At 41.6% G+C, this 18,364-nt stretch overlaps 1 protein-coding gene across 4 annotated transcripts in view; it reads right to left on the reverse strand.

The window, feature by feature from the left end:
• PRKG1 (protein kinase cGMP-dependent 1) overlaps positions 1-18,364 on the reverse strand; it is an 860,241-nt gene that overhangs the window by 584,995 nt on the left and 256,882 nt on the right. The gene's annotated exons all lie outside the window — the stretch shown is intronic.

Raw genomic sequence — 18,364 nt, forward strand, 5'->3', positions numbered from 1 at the left:
GATCTGGTCCCTTGTTCTGCCTACGGAATGAGAGTGAAGAGCATCCCTTACCCTTTTCCACTATTACAGCACTTACAGAAAGCAGGGTTTTGCCCTACATGTTATAGGTATAAAAGCCTTTGCTTGTGCTTACATGAGACTGATCTGTGAAACACAGGACATGAGATCACGATCCAGAGTAGCTACTTCTCCTTTCTCTCTTCTTTGAACAACAGTAAAAATAAAGGTTTCAGAGTAACAGCCGTGTTAGTCTGTATTTGCAAAAAGAAAAGGAGTACTTGTGGCACCTTAGAGACTAACCAATTTATTTGAGCATAAGCTTTCGTGAGCTACAGCTCACTTCATCGGATGCATACTGTGGAAACTGCAGAAGACATTATATACACAGAGACCATGATTGTTTCATGGTCTCTGTGTATATAATGTCTTCTGCAGATTATATACACAGAGACCATGAAACAATCTGCAGAAGACATTATATACACAGAGACCATGAAACAATCATGGTCTCTGTGTATATAATGTCTTCTGCAGTTTCCACAGTATGCATCCGATGAAGTGAGCTGTAGCTCACGAAAGCTTATGCTCAAATAAATCGGTTAGTCTCTAAGGTGCCACAAGTACTCCTTTTCTTTTAGTAAAAATAAAAATGCTTAACTTTCAAAGAGAATTCACTTAGTAGCTGTATTGATGTTTTGATCAAACAGAATATGTCCTTTTAGTGAAGCTTTTTAAAAGCACTGTTCCTCATTGATAATTCTTCATTTTATTATTAGTGTATGTATGAACAAACATCAAAAGGGGATTATGATTATTGATAATGATATCATTAATACATTTCTAAGGCACGCATCAATCATAGCTTCTAGACATCAAAACTAGCTAATTCTGGCTCAGTTTGTTTTAATTGTAATAATAGAAAAAGGATATCAGTAAGGATGACCAAACAAAGGCAAAATTTCAGCAACACAAAAATATACTAGGTCCAGCTGATCTGCTAATACCAAAAGAACAGTCATAGTTACATGGTTTTATATACCTGGAGCTCTCACTTGCCATAATAAAGTGAAGGTGAACCCAAACAGTTAAACATTTTTCAATACAACATAAGTAACCTTGTAGTGTATATTGCCCTTTCCTTGCATTTACATTGCTCAAATGACAAGCCATTGAAATTCAACCCAAACACTATTACTATCTCTGATAAGCCCTATTAATATAGATTCAGAACATTTTCCTTCATATCTGTAAATATCAGCCTGGCATGATTTATTATAATTTAACTGATGTATTATTAATTATGCAGTGCCCAGTGTGAAAGACAATCAAGTGTGGTATGGATGCTTCTATACAATCGAGGCCAGCCCGGCCCAGCGCAGTGGTTCCAAGCTTTGGGAAAGTGAAGAGTAAGTTACGTGGCAGCTACCTTACCATATTTAGATAGGATAAACAACAGCCAAACAATTTACCCCAAACCCTTGTGAGACCACACTTCGGGATCCAGGACAAACTATAGTGCAAACTCAAGTGGGATGCAAAAAGTTCAAGTTTCAGACAATTTCCCACACCCACCTCTCAGCAGGGGTTCCCTGCAACAGTGTCATTAGGTCTTTCAGGTCTTTCCCAGTCAGGACAGACAGCCCTATAGTCCCTTTATAATAAGTCAAAGAAAGAGTCCAATGAAGAAAACAAACTCAATAGCCCGTGCCAGGCTTACCTTCCTCCAAAAGGCAGAGGCAGTCAGTATGAAGCAAGGAGCAGGAGACCAGTTCCCAGTCAGCCAACTACAGAGTAATCCTCTTCTCTTTTTAAGGGCCTCTTCATTTCCTGATAGCAAGTGCAGGTGTAGTGCGGTGGGGATGTGTAGTAGGCCCACATAAATTTGTTAATCTTTGCAGGCTCAGTGTGGGGTTGGTATACCCCATCACACCCTGCCGGACAGTCCACGATGCTCTAGACAAAGCTGCACACACTACCCTCAAAGCTGCCTCAATAGTGGGTAGTAAAATCAGGGGAAAAGGAAATTAAAGAATTCTTCACATTATCTCTACGTTTCTCATTTTCCATCTGATCAGAACGTTGCTTGAATGCTGCTTTTATTACTGGAAGTACAAACACTAACTCTGTTCAGGATTTCCATCATATGATAATACTAAAACCTGGAGCACCTGAATAATCAAAAAATCTTTTAAAATTTTTAAGCAACCTCCACATACACACACACAAAAAGCGCCACCTCTATATTACTGGGTTGGAGCCATTTTTCCTATGCAAATTAAGGCTGATTAGATGCCAAAGCATTTTCATTTTTTGCATTATTCAAACAAAACAAAAATGTTTTCAGTGCTTTTATTCAATGTTTATTATTTTTGAGATCCTTTCCACTGCACGTGAATAAGCACTAGAAAGGCTGATTTACTGCAAAAATTGTCTAGAGATCAAGGTCATGAACTAAAAGTCAGCTCTCTGGATTCAGAAAGGAAAGAAACAGAAGAAAATGAGTTTTGCTGCTATCCTCTGAACTAGTAACGGGTAAAATGAAGTCAGCAAATTAACTCACCACTTTAAAACCAAATTTCACTGTCACTGCTCCAGTAAAAGCTGCTGTTACACCAGATGCCATTTCCATGTGACAGCTTTTCTGGGCAAAGACAACAGCCTCTTTCCACTAACCATCCCAAACAATTTGCAAAAGGGAAACTGATATTCCACCACGTAACAGAGTGCAATGTTTGTGAAGGGCTTTGAAAATGTAAAGCACCCTGTAAATATTAAACATAATGAATAAAATAAAAATAAAATAAAATAATAAAAGACATGCACAGACCTGAGACCCACGGTTTGGGGGTGTTCGTCAAGTGATTTTGATTCAAGTCTATCTCTAATAATTACAGTGTTACTTCTTTTGACCCGAGAGATTAGCCAATAGCTGGAGTCTTGCTGGTTGTTTCTATTGGGGGAGAAATGGATGACGAGTCGGGTATTTCTTTGATGCAGGAGACAATTCCTTTGTTTACAGCTCCAAGCCCGGTTCAAGCTAGAACTCTACCCAAAAAGCACTTGTGCCCTCAGCTTTTTCTCAGGATCATGCTACACGTGCTTCTCTGGCTGTCTCTGTCAGCTTCTCCTGTGCTTACTCTGTTGCTTCTTCTCACACACAACCATCTCCAACCAAACAATATCCAGCCTATTGAATTTGCATCTAGCCCCCAATGACACTCCCTGCCCACATAGATCAGAATTGTAACCAGCTTTGCATGAGCCCCCTGTTTTGTATAGCGGGCTCTATTTTTTCAGCTATCTTATTCCCTAAAGGAACTTAAACGCCTTCTTACATCTAGCCTGAATGAAGACTGGCTGTTATGCCCATCAGCTTCAGTGAGATTTCACCCAATCCCCAACATAACAGTAAACATGAACCCTGACACCCATTCCTCTAGCCCTAGGATTTGTTCATCTGCTGTTGAACCATTTGTGAACGCCCAAGGAAGTTGCAGAACATTATCTTTCATGTTGGTGTATGACTTTATTTTTATTATTATTAGGGCTCCTATCCTCCTCTTCCTATTTAATACTTATTCAGGCAGACCTCACATTTAAATCAACAAAAGTTGACTAAGAATAAAGAGTAAGGACTTCAGGTAAATCTCTTACTGAGAGGGGTTGGTTGGCATTGTACTGAGATACCTATACCCTATTATCTATCTAAATTAGATTCTTAATGAGTACTGACAGTGTATTCAGATCTGTACAGATGTGGAGGAAGCCATAGTCCATGCTCCAAGGAGCTTACAATCTAAATCTAAATCTAAAAGACAGACATTACAGTACAGACAAAGAGATAGGAACTAAGAGGATCATTCAAGCGCCAACGTCTTCTCTTCTATAATAGTTTTCATTCTGTATCTGAGGGCAAGATGGAAAGTTCTGTATAATTTTGAATAGGACTTACAAATCAGTACTAATAGTTCCCCAGTGTTATAGTTTTACAATGCAACTCTTTTAGTGTTAAATATGCCATATCCAGAATGTTTAAAGCTACTGCAAAGAAAAAGAAAAATAGGTGAATTTCTCCAGGGTATATGGAATAATCATCAAAGCATTCCTTGCTAAATGCATGTATCCTATATTCATAGGATTTAGTATTATGTGCAACTCCTACTTGTTGTTTTTAACCTCAAGTTGGGCCTGAACCAGCCCCTCAAGTAAAAAACTTTTGATTTGGCAAGGTTGCAGGTGAGTGTGTTTAGATTCAAATCCCAAAGCCAAGTTTCCCCTGCAGTTTTGGTTTTGGGTCACATCTAAAACCAAAAGGACCCTATTTCCCCAGATTCAGTTTTAAACACTACCTCCTCATCTTATCTCTACTTTAAAAATATAATGCAAAAATAGAAGAAGGAAAAAGGCACTTTAAGGTCCTATGGACATGTGGCATGTAGAATTCTACTCCATTTAGTATCCTACAACCACCTTTAAATGGGCATTCCTGAGAGAAGATAAAGACTGACAATTAAAAGTGTTGAAAATTAAAGAGTTTACGTTACCTATTGCTAATTGACGTATGTACTGTGTTTGCTGGTATGGCACTACATAGAGCAGAGCTCATGTTCTAGGAGATCAAGCTTCATGCTCTTTCCTGGTAGTGATTTGCGTGAATTATTCATCCTTACAAATGATAATGTAGCTAACTGCACCACAAGTATTCTACAGTTTGTAATAATAGTAAATAGGAGGTGAAAAATTGCCCACTGTTTCAAACTAACCACTCTCACTCTTAAATTGGAAAGAATCCAGAGAGCCTTGATGTTGCTTACAGCAGGAATCTCTTTTCAGCTGAGCTGTGACAGCTGGCATCTTACATGCTCCGATACACTACAGGATCCTTCACACCTATATGTGCAGGCTTTAAAAGAAGGTGCCACATGCTACAAAGTGTTTGGTGTTCTGAAGAATCCTCTTCAGCAGCTGCTGTATGACAACAGGTGAGGAGGTAAGAGAACAGGTGAGGCAAAAGAACAGAAGAAAGTGGGCAAGGAAGGAGTAGGAATTATTGACAGGGCAGGCAAATACAGTGCTTAAAAATTACAATTCTTTACACATTTGAACTTATTACACTGGAAGTCTCTATTCTTAATATAGCAGAGGGAATACTGTGAATTCCATTATAAGGTTAATTACTTGCCAAGTAGCCATTGTAATGATTTTACTCACAATCCTATTATTTACCTAGAAATTGATGTTAGTGGTGTTCACCAAGCACCATGGTTCTTTACATTTATTTAAAAAAAACCACACAGACACACACAAAAGAGCACAAAAGCCAATCTTTCAGCTTACAGAACACCACTAAATACCAATACTACTATTAAATCAAATCAAGTCTCTTTCAAAGACTTGATCAAACAAGGATAATACTGTGCTCTGAAGTGAGTTAAACTAAGCTCTGGAAAAACACTGGCATGGCCCTTTCCATGAGAATCTCTTGCCACGAGCTGATACATAAACGTAGCAATAGACAGTAACAGCCCAGTGAATTGTAACGGCTATGACAGGGCAAAGGGAATCATAGAATCATAGAATATCAGGGTTGGAAGGGACCCCAGAAGGTCATCTAGTCCAACCCCCTGCTCGAAGCAGGACCAATTCCCAGTTAAATCATCCCAGCCAGGGCTTTGTCAAGCCTGACCTTAAAAACCTCTAAGGAAGGAGATTCTACCACCTCCCTAGGTAACGCATTCCAGTGTTTCACCACCCTCTTAGTGAAAAAGTTTTTCCTAATATCCAATCTAAACCTCCCCCATTGCAACTTGAGACCATTACTCCTCGTTCTGTCATCTGCTACCATTGAGAACAGTCTAGAGCCATCCTCTTTGGAACCCCCTTTCAGGGAGGGTGACAAAATCTCAGAAAATTGGATCCAAGACCCAAGAAACCTTTATAAAATACAACCAACACCTTGAATTGAAATGGTACATAAGCAAGTGGACAGTGAAGAGTGTAAAGCACTGGTATTATTTGCTCACAGCATTTCATCCCATTCAAGTGGGCAACTATATTAACTTTAGCTTTCATTTAGACTTGGGCTTGTAAGTGCCTTAAGGTCCTGAGTTACTTAAGTGCTTTTAAAAATTTTGCCCCTAAACATTATGTGGATATTGATGACGGTGAGAGCCAAAACATTTCAGTACCTTCCACAGTGAACTCCATCAAAAAAAAGGCAGCTCATTTATAAAAACACACTTAACAGGGAGCAGTGGCTGGCACAGCTTGCACTTCCTCATCCCCTTCTCTTTGCATAAAAAGAATAAAATCACATAGGAGCCTTGCCATCCAATCCTGCAGGATTCCCCAAAAGAGTAAATAATATCACATGGTCAATGGAACTGAAGACTGCTGATAGATCTAACAAATCAGCAGAGACACTTTATGAGAGTCCATCTTCAGAACCAGTTTGTATACCATAGATAACAGAACTATCTCTGTGATATACACATGCCAGAAGCCAGACTGATAAGAACTAAGGCCCCCCCCAGGAGGTCATGATGTAAGTAAATATGGCTCCAATACCACTTTCACATATCTTCCTTTTAATGGTAAGTCAGAGAGTGAAAAACAAATAATAATAATGTTTTAATGATGTGATGACTACTTGAGCAGTTGCTTTACCACCTGTTTAAAGGTGACTGGCTCCACAAAGGGAAGCATTAACAAGCCCCAAACCTCCTCACTGGTCTTCATTAATGGTGAGGGTAAAGTCCCATCTCATACACATCTAGCTGCATCTGCCCCAATACATCTTATGCCTCACTGAGCAAATCTGAATAAAAACTCCACCAAAAACGCAGTTCATTTATAACCTCCTGCTGTTATACTCCTTACAGAAGGCTGGCCAGACCTCTCTGAATCTAATCAGTCTTTTCCTCAAAGCAAACAGAGTTCACAATGAGAAAGACTGACTCTAACAGTGCTAAGACAAGTTGGATTTCACTAGACTGCCCATCACTCTGTGCTGTTCTACTGGCTGTAACATAACATGAGTAAACAACAACTTGTTTTCTCTGTCACACTCACAGCACTGGAATGTAAAAACTTTCTATGCTGCAATCAATCTAACTTGAAGTGCATTTTCCACGATCATCAGACTAGCCTCCCTCCTTCTCACTTCATTAGCTGCATGAACACCTTTGAAAATCATGCAAAAGTAAGGATCATGTAGGTTTCAGGCTGTCAGCATTTATGGATAAATGACTGATATGATATTTCACTAACAGAGAAGTTCAGTGACATGAAGCAGTATGAAGCAAACATGCTAAACCTTAAATGGATTCACCAGCCTCTTTAGACAGAACAAGAAACGTCTTCCACCTTGACAGAGAATGAACACACCCTGATTCTGACCTGCAGGATTTGACCTGCCCAATGCAAAAAGTACTTCCAGAATCATATAAACACCCTGAAAATAAGATCAAAAGTGCATACCCTGATAAGAGTTGAGTCTGAACCCACCTGGAATTATTTCACATTTTTTTTAATGGAGGGAATGAGATAATGAATGAATGTACTAAAGTCATTGCCACTGAACACTTAAATAGCCCAGAATAATAAGTCTTGAAAATTCAAGTACCAGCTCCAAAGAGAAATCTGTCTACATGGAGAGGGATATAGGGATAGAAGTATGCTGTAGGTTTCAGTTACACAAGAGAAATGTTGGGCATCTCATTTGAAATTGTGGATGGTAAAGTTATTTACAAATGCACTCTGAAGTTTTGGGTGCTGTATGACTGTGGATGGTAAAGTTATCTGCAATGCACTGAAGAACACAAGCTGTTGGCAAGGGCTTCTATTAACCATTGCTCCAGAACCATGAAATAGGCCCTCAGGTAATACCAGATAAATGGCTACAGTCTGCTGTGCCCCTAACACTTGTTTTTCTTTGCATTAAACAGGCATATTGCTATAGCACTTAGAGAACATGGTGATAAACATCTTCAAAATTGTTAGTTAGATATACCTGTCATGACAAATTTGGAGTTTCCCATTTCGTGAATGAGTCTTCTAAATACCACCTATCCTCTGAACAAACAGTAAATGGATGTGTGACGGGTTTGGTCACAGAGACCCCCTTGGGACTGTCACGTGATGTGCTGAAACTACCTCTGAGCCAGTTTTCTTTGCCAGCTTGGGACTCCAGAACCCTGCCTTGTTGAGCCAGACATGCTAGACGGCTGTAACACAGACCCAGGGTCTGAACCATGCCCCCAAAGCTGCAAACTTAACTGAAAACAGTTCAGCAAGTACTCCTGTCTCCAGAATCCAGACACCCAGTTCCCAATGGGATCCAAACCCCAAATAAATCCATTTTACTCTGTATAAAGCTTATACAGGGTAAACTCATAAATTGTCCGCCCTCTTTTACACTGATAGAGAGATATGCCCAGCTGTTTGCTCCCCCAGGTATTAATCACTTACTCTGTTTACTAATAAACAAAAGTGATTTTATTAAGAATAAAAAGTAGGATTTAAGTGGTTTCAAGTAATAACAGACAGAACAAAAAGTTTCAGAGCGGTAGCCGTGTTAGTCTGTATCAGCAAAAACAACAAGGAATCCTTGTGGCACCTTAGAGACTAACAAATGTATTTGAACAAAGTAAGTTACCAAGCAAAATAAAACAAACATGCAAGTCTAAGCTTAACATGTTTAAGAAACTGAATACAGGTAAATCTTACACTCAGAGAGATGTTCCAATAAGCTTCTTTCACAGACTAGACTCCTTTTTAGTCTGGGCCAAATCCTTTCCCCTGGTACAGACCTTGTTAGTTCCAGCTCAGGTGGTAACTAGGGGATTTCTCATGACTGGCAGCCCCCTTTGTTCTGTTCGATCCCCTTTTCTAGCTTTGGCCCAAGGTGGGACTCTTGTCTCTCTGGGTCCCCACCCCTCCTTCTAAATGGAAAAGCATCAGGTTTAAGATGGATTCTAGTATCATGTAACATGGTCACATGTCACTGTAAGACCTCATTCCTCATTACCCATGTCACCTACACAGGAAGGCTTGTAGGTAAATAGATCTAATTGTTCTAGTCAATGGGAGCCATCAAGATTCCAAACCACCATTAATGGCCCACACTTTGCATAATTGCAATAGGACTTTAAAGTAATACTTCATATTTCTATCTTCAGATACAAGAATGATACATTCATACAAATAGATTGAACACACTCAGTAGATTATAAGCTTTGTAATGATACCTTACAAGAGACCTTTTGCATAAAGCATATTCCAGTTACATTATATTTACACTCATAACCATATTTCCATAAACATATGGAGTGCAACATCACAGGATGTTAGTGGTACAATATTCTTCTCCTCACTGGTGTATGAGTCATAGAACCATCATGTACCACTAAAGATAACAATCCTACTTCCATCTGTTTTGTAAATTTATATTATAATTTTCACATACTTTATAATATTTTAGCATTTCAAATAGGAAACGATGCAAGTATTTTAAATTCTTTCTGTAGCTGTGTTGGTTACCTAGGAAACAACTGTAGGATGGAATTTGATTGGCTGTGTTCTCAAACAGTTTGCCAGAGTTTTGAGAGGTTGAGATATATGTTTATGCGCAAGAGAGAAATTCCCTCAAACACAGTCTAGACAATTAAAGGATTTTTATTTGGAAGTGACAAAACCTAGAACATGTTTAACTTTTCGTGTTCTCACTCTTAAGAATTATGTTCACCCAATCAGGCAACAGAAAATATTATTTCACCAATCACAAATAGGCAGCATGGCTCGAATTTCAAATATTGAGCATCAGGTACTCTTTGAACTGAGCATAAACAATATATGGCCAAAACATTAATTGAGTAAATTTGAATAATGAACTAATTGCGATGTGCTCAGAGACATTCTGCAAACAGAAAAAGACAGGCTAAATTCATGAAGTTAATTGTTTGCTTTTCATAAACAATACAGTTACATGCGTCACCCTGAACTCTCATGACTAGAAAGACACCAGCACTCCCATTACAGTCTCCAACTGGTGCAGGAATCATGCATTCACACTTTCTTCCTGTTGTCACCTTTCAGCCATTCTCATCTAGTTTCCCTCTTCCATGATCTCACTTCAAGTTCTGATGCAAAATGAGTTTAACCTCTTGATCCTCTCCTCCCACAACTCCCATCTGGGACATCAGGACCCAGGCGGAGACTTCTCATTCCCCCAACAAGCAGCCTTGGGAAAAACTGCGGACAGGAATCACCCAGAGATTCCAGCCACCGAAGCAGCTGCTGAACTTGAAGTAACCAAAGCGGAGACTGATGTCTGTAGTGGGGGAAAAAGTTAAAAAGGGGCCCATTCAGGGTCCTCCCTCCCCCCTCAGTAATGTCTCCGTACCCAAAACGGTGCATGGGAGATCCCGCCATACACACTTTTGAGTCACTAGGACACAGGTGGTGCCTCCCCTCCCCATCGACACATGGACTTAGGGAGAAACAGTGGAGTGGAACCAGGAAGAGACTCCAGCCAGTAGGACCAGCTACAGAAGTAGCCAAAACAGGGATCTTCAGACATTCAGAGACTTTCTGTATTGACTGATTGTTTGCTCCAAACCTCTCCCTCACCCTCTCTCAATCTTTTCACACCTGCCCCTTACCCTGTTTTCCCTTTCCCCCTCACTCCTTTCCTTCCTTCCATTTAGCTTATCCCCTCCTAACTAACCCCTGCCCCTCCACCCCCCCAAAAATTGTGGAACTAACCACTGTTTGCCACCATTACATTGTTCATTCTGCTTATGTGTTATACCCCTTACTCCATCATGTCTCTGTCTTGGCTATATAATTTGTAAGCTCTTCAGGTTAGTGACTGTCTGTTCCTGTGTGTTGGTAAAAGGCCTAGCACAATGGGGCCCCATTCTTGGTTGACCCTTAGGCATCATGTAATAAAGGAATAATAACTCCTTCACCTTGTCAATCACAATAAAAGAATAGATCAGGCAGCCTTTGTGCCTTTTTAGGGAAGTCAGCCTAGCACAACCTAGCCCCAGGTAAGTAAATTCCAAACCAAAAAAGTGACTCATGGTGAATGTTAAAATACAGGGACTGAGAAATCCATTGCAGCCAGAGTTGTGAGACTAGTTCATAAAGAGAAACATGCTCAAGTAATATACAAATTCAAGACATATCCAGGGACTGCAAAATCTAATTTCATACAGTACCAAAACTAGTAATGAGTGAACTCCAAAGGGTGTGTTGGTTTGGTTCAGATAGGCACCACATCTTTCCCTGAACAATTTTACCAAAAATACTGTAGCTGCACTACCTATATTGCACTACCTAAAAGCAAAAGACAATTTTTCTTGCAGGAAAACCTCTCATACTCCCATGGACATGTGAGCAAAAGCACCACTTCAGTGATGTGGTAACATTTTACAGCGGGTAGAGAAGGTCTTTATAGCTATCTATATGCTTTGCAATGCAACAATTAATGGAGGCAACCACAAAGAGCATTTATAACGATGAACTGCTTCAAATAGTACCATTCACTAGCCCTAGAAAAGAGGCCTAGTGATTTGCCTGTTGAAAGAGGAGTAGAGAAAGGTAAAGAAAATGAAGTGAAGGAACACACATGCTTGAGCTGTAACCCAGTCACTGCAAAAGAAAATGTGAGACTAAATGTCTTCTCATGAGGTCCTCTTTCAGCAGTCTCTCTCTTTCCAGGAACAAGACATTTAAAAGGAAAACATACAATAACAGTTGAATTTTGAACATTAACTTCTTTCCAGTTGTCATGCAAAAAATTTCTAAAATGCTTCCAAAACCAACACTTTACCAGAATTCTCAACAGAATTCAACAGTATACATAAGAGAAAGGTACAAAGCAACCAAAAATCCAAAATCCACACATTTGTGAAATTTAGAGTGTTAGAAAGTTAGATCTGGATTTGTTGTTTGATCCCAGCTCATTGAGTCTGGTTAACTAGTAGCAGGGATTAAATGTAACATGCCTTGTTTCATGGAATCGGTAGCTCAGAATGACAGATGGCAATTACAATTTTAAGTACAATTAAATCATATGAAGAAGGCCACTACGTCTAAGCGTTTACTAAAAGAGCACATCCAAGACAAATTACACTTTTTATTTTACTACAAAAAACCTTCATGAGCAGGAAGAAATTCAAGAAGAAGGTAAGTGAAAAACAAAAACATTCAGCTATCGAATGTGTTGAAAAGAACTACTACATAAAATGATTTCATTTCCCTTTTTAAACATTAGAAATATGTGGATCCCCAGTTCTGCTCCAATACCAGAATAAAAAAGGCTACAACAGATTTGTTATAAGAGGTACCAATGACAAAATATTCACATTTCTTTGTATAGTGCTGTTTCTACAACTTTCGTTCACTTCTTAACATGGAGATTTATAGATGCATCTGGATTTAACAGAAGAACAGCATGAGCATGCACTGTTTGCTGACTGAATGCTACCAAGAGACTCTTTATACCTGTTAACCTTACAAAACCCCATATCATTCAGAAGTCTGTTACCCCTTTTGATCCAAGCAGCTACCCCAAAATTTGGCATCTCTTAGGATATTCCGCTTAGGAGAAAAAACTGATGATGGAGTCAGGTACCTTTCATGCAATCTTGTTCATTTACAAAGAATGTACAAAGTCATATTTCCATGGTCACAGGAGAAAAAAACAGGAAATAGTTTCCTTGCTTACACTGGTAAGCCTCTTCCCCCCGCTCCAACTCTCTCTTTAGGCTTCTCTCAGGCAGTGGTGAGCTGGAGCCGGTTCGCACCAGTTCACACGAACTGGTTGTTAAATTTTGAAGCAGTTTTAGAACCGGTTGTTAACCCGCTTCCCTGCAGGGGGGCGCTGAGGCTTTGATGGGCTCGGGCCGAGAAGTGATGTAATTCCTCCTCCAGGCACCGGGGATGCTGCGCTGCGGAGCCATGTGGGCTGCCGCCTGGCCCTGGCCACGAGCCCTGTTGCTGCTGCCCCGACCCCTGGCCCTGAGGCTCCCGCTGCTGCCTGGTGGGTCCCCGGCTGCTCTGCTGGGCCTGGGCTGCGTCCTGCTGCTCGGGTTGCTCCAAGCCGCTCTCCCCGTGAGTACCCACCACCCTGCCTGCAGCCAGCCCCTGCCTCCAGCCAGCCCCGCACCCCCTGCCCACAGCCAGCCATCCCCACACCCCCTGCCCACAGCCACCACCTGCCCGCACCAGCCACCCCCGCACCCCTTGCCTGCAGCCTGCCCCAGCCCTGAACCCCCTGCCCTGCCTGCAGCCAGCCCATGCCGCACCCCCTGCCCGCAGCCAGCCAACCCCTGCCGCATGCACCTCCCTGCCCAATCCCTTGCCCTGCCTCCAGCCAGCCCCATACCCCCTTGCCTCCAGCCAACCCCGCACCCTCCTGTCTACAGCCAGCCCCGCACCCCCTGCCTTGCCCTGCCCTCCCCTCAGCCAGCCCCGCACCCCCTGCCTCCAGCTAGCCCTGCCCCACGCCCCTGTCAGCAGCTGGCCCCACGTCCACTGGTGCCCTGCAGTTCCCAGGGCAGTAACCCTGCACACCTTCTTCAATGAGGGGGGCAGGGAGCACCTGGACCCACACGTGTGCACACCCTAGGGTGACCAGACAGCAAGTGTGAAAAATCAGGGCGGGGGTGGGGGGTAATAGGAGCCTATATAAGAAAAAGACCCCAAAGTCGGGACTGTCCCTATAAAATCAGGACATCCGGTCATCCTAGCACACCCCCAGGGAGTGGTGGGGACCCACACACGTGAAACGGAGCTCATTTCTAGTTCAGGCCCATCTTTTTAAAAAAGAACTTCAGGTAGGGTTAACATACATCTGTGTTTTCCCGGACATGTCATACTTTTTGGTTTTTTAATCGCCGTCCGGGAGGAATTTTTAAATTTTAAAAATTCTTCCCGGGAAAATACGGACATATGGTAACCCTACTGGTACAAAAAATACATACTGTGGCACATCCCTTAAATCAGAACTTTTTATAGGGAACAGGTTGTTAAGATTTTGGCAGCTCATCACTGCTCTCAGGGCCATATGTCTTGATTGTCCAGGTTGTATCTGGGGCTTCCTTTATCTGTTTCTTTCTAGGTGCTTCTTTGCTAGTCCCTACCCTATTCAAACACCACCCAGAAAAGCCTGTCCCCACCCACATACTTCAAATGCTCTAATGGCTTTGGATGTGCATTTGTTTTAAACAACGTTGGCTGTTATTTCATAAAGGAGCTTAACTTTCTACTATCTTAAACAGAGGGCAGCAAGTACACCCACAAGCTTCAGGGAGGCTTAACTCAACCTATCACAATACTATTGCATCTCAACCAAATGACTCAGAACCTAGCCTTGACTTTAGGCAGGCAACCCAATATTATTTAAGCTCCACTTGCTAACTGCTAGTCTTACTAAAATACTGGATCCAGAGCCTAATTTATGAAAACCACACAATAATCCAAAACAGTCCACTCAGTTCAAGGTTACTTAAACACAAACTGTTTCCTTTGAAAAGAAAATCTAAAAACAATATACATTTTTGTGAGGTTATATTTATATTTAGTTATATTTTCATACCAATACTGACAAATTTCTCAAGCAAAATTCCAAATACAAAATAGCTTCCATATGCAAAATGTACATTTGCTTATGTACAGTAGATACCAAAGGGGAAAAGACTGTGCACAATGTGTTTTCTATATGCTGAACTTTTACATATCTAGCACTCTCCTGTGAAAAGTTCAGCAATCTTTTTGTCCTCAGTAATCAGTACACACAGCCAGGGGAAACAAAGACCTCATGCTCTCACATGGAGACCTTGCTTCATTCCTTCCTTGTTTTTCCTCTTGATATCAAAGAAAGCTTATTACGACTGAAGGTATCAGTTTGCTCTTTGAGTATGAAAAATAACTAACTACATTACCAGTTGTTTTGTTTGCAAGTGTCAATCCAAAGCTTTAAAGTTTAATGCATTGCAGTGAGTAAGTATCTTAGTTTGGATCAAATGAGAGCTATTACACACAAAAAGTAAGAGAGTACCTTTGATAGCAAAATTTCAACACCTAAAAAAAAGAATATAAAATCTTAAGTTTTCTCAATAGGTCACTCTCTAAGCATGTGCAAGACCACCAAGAACAAATTCGTTTTCAGTACAGGTTAGAAAAATAAAATCTTGATTGTTTTGCCATGGCCAAGAAAAGCAAAATTGCAATGAAGACAGACAGAAAGTAACAGGGAGAGAGCGTAGAATGATAATATACATGACATCTCCCAGAGCACCTGCTCCAAAATTAATTCATTTTTGTTTATATTTCTCCTGATGTTAAACAGCAGTGCTGGCTGACTCAAAGACAAAAATAGCTATGCTCAAGAGAGGAGGAAAAAGTTAGAGCAGCATGACAATATTTAGTCAAAAAGTTTATTAATAAAAAGGCCATTTCAACACAAGCAAAACTATTCAAACATTTTCATCTGAATAAAAAATATGAAATGGTTTCAAATGAAAAATCAAAATGCTTTGCTTCACAATGTCAAATGAACCATAGAGTTTTTTAAAAAAAAGTTTCAAAATTTAACTAGATTTGTTTAAAAACTTTTTAAGAAATCTAAGACATCTGCAAATGTAACAAGGTGAATAAAATAGTTTCAGATCAAACAAAATATTTAGTTTGACCTGAAACAAAATTATTTGTTGGACTTGACCACCAAACCGAAAAAAATCCATTATTAGCTCAGCTCTACTAAAGAGATCTAAAATACATATTTTTGAGGGAGAAAAGTACAGTCACCACTCTCGTACTTTTATGGCAGATTTCAGATATGTAGACAGCCGGATTATGATAACAACTGAATAAAAACATTCAGCAAGAATTTATGTTGGCAGCAGACAGCTGGTCTGCAGAAACTTTCTGGGTCAAATAAAAGAGCTGCTGGAAAGACAGAAAATTAAAACAAAAAAAACCAAGTAACCAAAGTGTTTGCCAAGCAACACGAATATGCAGGAGCACTACAAGGCACACTGAAGATTGACATTTTGCCATAATATCAAATTACTAGGTTGACCTCCTGTATAGCACAGGTCATAAAATTTCCCCCAAAATAATCCATGGAGCAATTATTTTAGAAAAACATTTAATCTTGATTTAAAAATGGTCAATAATGGAGAATCCACCATGACCCCTGTGAATTGTTCTAATGGTTAATTACTATCACTGTTAAAAATGTATTTCTAGTCTGAATTTGTCTAGCTTCAACTTCCAGCCACTAGATTGTGCATACATTTCTGTGCTAGATACAAGAGCCCATTATTAAATATTTGTTCCCCATGCTGGTACTTATAGAATGTGATCAAGTCACCCATTAACCTTCTCTTTATTAGAATCAAAGAGCTTAATCTATGTATCTTGTCACCGTAAGACATGTTTTCTATTCCTTTAATCATTTTCACAGTTCTTCTCTGAACCCTCTCCAATTTGTCAACATCCTTCTTGAGTTGTGGGCACCAGAACTCAACATTGTATTCTAGCAGCTCTCACACCAGCACTAAATACAGAGGTAAAACAACCTCTACTCCTACTCGAGATTCTCCTGTTTATACATTCCAGGATCACATGAGCTCTTCTGGCCACAGCGTCATATTTTGAACTCATGTTCAGCTCACTATTCACCATAAGTCCCAAATCTTTCTCACAGTCACTGCTTCCCAAGATAAGGTTCCCCATCATGTAAGTATGGCCCACATTGTTTGTTCCCAGATGTATACATTTAGCCATATTCAAACTTATATTGTTTGTTTGTGCCCAGTTCACCAAGTGACGTAGATTACTCCGAATCAGATACCAGTCTTCTTCATTATTTGCCACTCCACCAATTTGTGTCATCTGCAACCTTTATCAGTGATGATTTTAAGTTTTCTTTCAAGTAAAGATGTTAAATAGCATAGGACTAAGAACTGATCCTTGTGGGACTCTCCTGGAAACAAAACCACTCAATGAGGATTTTCTATTTACAGTTACATTTTGAAACCTAAATCAGTTAGCCAGCTTTTAATCCATGTAATTGTGCCATATTCATTTTCGATTGTTCAAGATTGTTTGTTTCACTTTTTTTACTCAAAATATTGTGCGGTACCTAGTCAAATACCTTACAATCATAGAACTGGAAAGGACCTCAAGAGGTCATCTAGTCCAGTGGTTTCCAAACTTTTTTTCTGGTGACCCAGTTGAAGAAAATTGTTGATGCCAGTGACCGAACGGAGCTGGGGATGAGGGGTCTGGGGTGTGGAAGGGACTCAGGGCTGGGGCACAGGATTGGGGTGCAGGTGTGAGGGCTGTGGGGTGGGGCTGGGAATGAGGGGTTCAGGGTGTGGGAGAGGGCTCTGGGTTGGGGTGCAGGAGGGGCTTTGGGTTTGAGGGGGGCTCAGGGCTGGGGCAGGGGGTTGGAGTGCAGGAGGGGGGCAGGGCTCTGGGCTGGGACTGCAGGCTCTGGGGTGGGGCCAGAGATGAGCGGTTTGGGGTGTGGGAAGGGGTTCTGGGTTTGGGGTGTGGGAAGGGGTTCTGGGTTTGGGGGGGATTAGTGCTGGGGGGGATTGGCCCTTTATGTGCTCCCCCTCTCACTCTCCTCTCCCCAGTTTGCCCTTTCACCTGCCCAGCTCTGCTCCCAGCACTGTGCAGAAAACCAGCCCCCAGTCGGAGCAACAGCCTGGCTGGCAGGCTCCTTCCTTCCTCCACTGCTCTGGCTGGGCCAGTGCTGCAGGAAAGCCGAAGACCCTCCGGCCTGGGGCGCTGTCCAGGAGGATCCAAGCTCTGCGTGTGCCAAAGTCCCACACAGCGCTGGCATGGGAAAGCCTCTCCACCCCTCAGCTACGCTCTGGAGTGGCAGGGGGGAAGCAATTTCCAGCCTGTTCGCACCCCAACCCTGCAGGCTCCACAGCACCCCCCGGGTAGGGACTTAGGTAAGCACCCTCTTTGTGCCCCCCCCCTTTGGGTCCTACCCCTAGGAAGTGCGGGGCTGCTCCATCCCCAGCACCTCCTCTTGCTGAGCCACCTCTCTGGCAGGGTTCACTGAAGCCCCTTTAGTCAGGTTCCCTAGGCCCTGATGCACAATGCATCCTTAGGGCTTAACCCCTTCCTGCCCGCACTGTAGCCAGAGGACAGGAGGCAGCTGGGTTATGCCAGTGGCCAGCAGGAACCTGGAGGTGTTAGCTGCCTTTTGACACTGTGCAGGCAGGAAGATACAAGCTGCTTCCAACAAGTGGGGGTGGGGGAAGAGATGATCTCTGCAAAGACACAGGCCAGGTCATCCCTTCCCCGCACTCCCCTGCGGCTGGAAGCAGCT

The sequence above is a fragment of the Natator depressus genome, chromosome 7 (assembly GCF_965152275.1).
Source record: "Natator depressus isolate rNatDep1 chromosome 7, rNatDep2.hap1, whole genome shotgun sequence".
Classification (NCBI taxonomy): Eukaryota; Metazoa; Chordata; order Testudines; family Cheloniidae; genus Natator; species Natator depressus.